Below are 4,644 nucleotides of genomic sequence, written 5' to 3' on the forward strand. Positions count from 1 at the left end.
GATATAATTTTTAATTTCTTGGATTTCTGTTTGGTACTTTTTCCTGGACTCAAATTCTTTGCTAAAGTGTTCATTCACATTTTATATCATTTTGCTTAGCTCATCTAGTTTTTTAGTAGTGTCTTCAGTAAGCTCATTATTTTATATATGAAGTACATTATCTGTTTAGTTATATCTTATTTAAGCTGGCCAAGCACTTCATTGATTTTTTTTCCTTTTTTATCATTTCATAGATTCAGCTATTTGGCTTTTTATTCCCTCCTGAATGACACGCCATGGTGCAACTTTGGGGTAGTCAGGAGCTTTGCGAGGCATTTTCTTGCCTTTTTCTCCTATGCCTGTAGTGTGTGTGTGTGTGTGTGTGTGCGTGTGTGTGAATTTTAGTAGAAAAAGGTTTTGCTAGTACAGAGACCTCTTTACTTTGTGTCTGCTTTTCACTGATATACTTTAGGCATGGCTAACTACAGACCTCTACGTCTGTCCCAGGACCCAACAACCTTTGCCAGTTTGGGAAGAGAGGGTATGGTGTAATTGGCTGAGTACTCTGTTCTCTGGAAATGAACCACAGTACTCTTGACAACACAAAGACAAGCCAAATATTGTAATACCATCAAAACAGAGAGCAGTAACAACTATGCCACCCTGGCCATAGCAGCAATAATAGAGTTAAAGGCAAACTGGATATTGCCATACCATAAGAATTAATAAAAGCTACCACTGTACCACTCTCAACATAGCAAAGAGATCTGTAATTGAAATTTAAACACAAAGACAAACCAAGTATTGACATATAGTAAATATCTACTAGATATAACTGTATAATAATTAACAATAGAAAAGAATTCAACAATAATAGCATAGAGTTAAGTAAATAGCTAAAGATTAATAAATCTTAATGGTTACACTAATAAAGATGGAGGGTTGGAAATGGGAAAATGACATAAGCTTTTTTGAGATTTAAAAATAATCTATATTTCTTTAAAGTCAATATGGCATTACAGGAAAAAATACAAGAAACAAAGAACAAAGAGATTTGCAGTCATAAGCAGCTTAATTGGATAGGTTCTTCTAGACCCCACGTACACACGCAGGATTTGTCATTTGTGTCGCTGAGTTTGTACAGGGTGTGTCATGCATTTCCACGTATCATGAATGTTCAAGAATTCAAAATCCCAACCCTACAACAGTATTTTTGATGACCAAGAATACATTACACCAACTCAATCTGTTACAAAAAATTACTTTCTTTCTTTCTTTCTTTTCTTTCTTTCTTTCTTTCTTTCTTTCTTTCTTTCTTTCTTTCTTCCTTTGTCCTTTCATTGAAGATAAAAATGCAAACAGGCCTCTAGGTAGAAGTATTGGTAAAGTTCCAATTACAATACTGCATTTTCTTAACGCTCTATTAAAAATGAGTCATAAAGCAGCAGAGTACACCAAGTCATATGTGAGAGTTACCAGATCTGTACTTTTGATGTTAGCGTACAGGATATATTCCCACTCAATTACTTATATAGCTCTACAGCATAGCTAGAAGTCTCTCACACCCTGATTCTTCTCACCAACATGTAAATCTGAACACTTTGCACAAATCTCTCTTGTATGCTTATTTCTGACAAGTCCTGGTACACACTACCTAGACGTGTTGTAACAATTCCAAGTCCAACATGTATCTTTTCTATTAATTATAACAAAAAAGATACTTAAATGCTGTCTAACCCACTACCTCTAGTTTTTTTAAATTTCACACAATACTTTTAACAATTTTGTACGTAAAATAAAGTTTGTGTATACTGACCCACTAGAAAGCAAAGGTTTTCTATCACAGCTACCCACTGGACAGTCTGGTTGCTTGGCATCACCATTCTTGATTCCGAATTTGTATACTACTAGTAAGGAATCACTTTCTCACACTCACATGTGTGCTGTTAGTTAAAAGTATGACACACCATTAATACAAGAAAAAGAATAACGTGTTCAGGGTAAGCAGGTAGCAGAGCAGCATCTCCAGAATTCCGGTATCAGCTGTTATACAGCAGCGGTTTTCAATTAACACCTGCAGGGTTGTGTTTAAGTAGCTGCTGTACACTACTTTCTTTCACTGTATTATGTGAGAAGGAACATCAGAAGCAGCTGAGGGACCAGGAAGTGGATCCTCCAGGGATGAGGAAGCATTGTGCTGAGTATCTTTTTTGTGTGTTTCCTCCACTGTCATCTTCCGTATTAGCGGCATTTTTTGCCTTAGAGGTCTCTTTGATTTTATAAGGTGACATGACTGCTTGCTCTGTTATGAATGCCCGCTGCTCCAGTCCTTCAATAAGCCCATCACACAGTCTCACCATGTCCTCCACTGGCACTTTTTCTACATGCTGACATCATCTTTATAGTGACTATTACCTTGCTCAACTTGATTCAGAACTATTTTGGCTATTTCACCACTGGCCAGTGAATGAACACCAGGAGCCTGATTCTTTTTTTTTTTTTTTTTTTTTTTTTTTTTTTTTTTTTGTTTTTTTTCTGGTATGGGGAATCGAACTCACATCTTCGCGCTTGCCAGGCAGGCGCTGTGCCGCTGAGCTAAATCCCCAGCCCCGAGCCTGATTCTTGATGTTAAAAACTTTTTCAATACCCACTTTTTCAATGAATTCCCCTGCTGCTTTGTGATCAACAGATGCTTTATTACCACAAATCTTTAAAAGTTTAATACCATGTCTTTTCTTAAGTTTTTGTAGCCAGCCTATTGAATATTCACAGTTCCCTTCAATTTTCAATTGATCATGATAGATCTTTGCTTGTTTCATGATCAGCATACCATTTAGCTTGTGTTCACTGCAATGCTGACAGGTGCACTCTTTCAATACATAATCAAGATCTTCATTTTTAGCTTCATGCAGTGTTTTCCTATTTTTCATTAACTTTGGTTCATCACTTTCAGCATAAAACTTCAACAGTTTATCCTTCTGTTTCTTCAGGTCATATATGGTGGTCATTTCAACATCATACTCTTTGGTAAGTCATTTCACACTTTGCCACTGTGCAGTTTTTCCGACTGACTTGCTGTGCTATAGATAAATATAGATCTTTCCTCTTTTTCCTACCGCTGTTGCCCACAGGGGCATCTGTAGCTCTTTTTGACATTTTCAGCAATACCTTTATAGCACAGAGAAGAGAATAAGCAAACATCACAGTGAGTGATGCCCACAGGCAGTGGCCTCATGTGGGGCGTCTTGAGGAACCTGACCTTGATACGCCAGGCCTTTACACATGCCATTTGATTACACTTTGAGGGTGTGCTTCTGTGGGAGAACCTGGGCATGTGCAGAAAAGATACGTTGCAGCTGAAGGAGACTTGGTGGGTCTTTTCTCCCTTGCAGACACTGAATAAACTGCATGTTGCATATTTGTGTCTTAATTGAGGTCAAATGTGGAATTTTCCACTTGTGGCATCATGCTGGCACCCAAAAATTTTCAGGTTTTGGAATATTTTGAATTTCAGATTTTCAGATTAGGAATGCTCAAACTTCTCATTGCACTCTCTAGCACCCTACTTCTAGTTTTTAATCATATGTTCTCACCTCAAAACATCTATAAAACTTAGATGCTGTGCAAAAGAGTATGAAATTTGTGCACAGTAAGCCCACATACTTCACCAAAAATTCACATAGACGCCTATGGGTGCTATCTACAATCATCTTCCAGATATGGAGATTCTAGCAAAGAGCTCCTCCACCCACATCAGCCCTTTTCCCACCTTTCCACTTCAGTGACTCAGTTCAGGACCAGGCCTAGCTCCAAGGTGGCTTTAACAAAGGTCACTTCCAGAAGACAGTTCTTCCAAAACACTAACAAAAGGACACCCATGTAGGGAATATTTTGCCACTTCTAACATACTTTAGGCAGTAGGACTTACCCTTTAACACCTAGAAATATTAAATAAAATGTACACATAGAACGATGGTAAGACTCTCTGAATTCATTTAACTTCCTTCTCTGCATGCAGTGCTTCCCCCTGCACAGTGTGAGCAGTCAGCATACTCTCCAAGACGTCAGATTTGACAATCCCGTTTCCCAAATACCACCATTTCTTTTTTATTTTTAAAGATAAAGAATGAAACACATTAACAAACAAACCGACATAAATAAAACAACACCCAAACAATAGAAGCAATATAAAGTTTCAGACAAGGTGATAGAAAATTGACAATAGTTATTGTATTATATATTGTTATCTTCAAATTGGTTATTCAGTTAAACAAATATAGGCATTTAAGATTGATCAAATAATTAAGCATTAATTGTTCCTTTCAATAATGCAATAGAAGTCAGTAGTATAACTCTCTGTTATCCTGTGTATGTGTGTGTGTGTGTGTGTGTGTGTATACATACATACATATTTTTCTCTTCTTTCTTTTTCTCTTTTCCCTCATCCCAATTGTTCCTTCCCTTTGAGCAGTTTCTTTCCCTTTCACAATATCTATTATACGTTTCAGATTTTATTTACTCTTTCAGGTTCCTACACTAGTATGGTATTTACACATGTGGGTCTGATTTATTTCACTTATGACTATGGACTCTAGTTGCATCCATTTACCTATGCAAGCCTCAAGTTTATCTTTCCTTATAGTTGAATAATATTCCATTCTGTAA

The sequence above is a fragment of the Chinchilla lanigera genome, unplaced genomic scaffold (genome assembly GCF_000276665.1).
Source record: "Chinchilla lanigera isolate Chin_1 unplaced genomic scaffold, ChiLan1.0 scaffold00053, whole genome shotgun sequence".
NCBI lineage: Eukaryota > Metazoa > Chordata > Mammalia > Rodentia > Chinchillidae > Chinchilla > Chinchilla lanigera.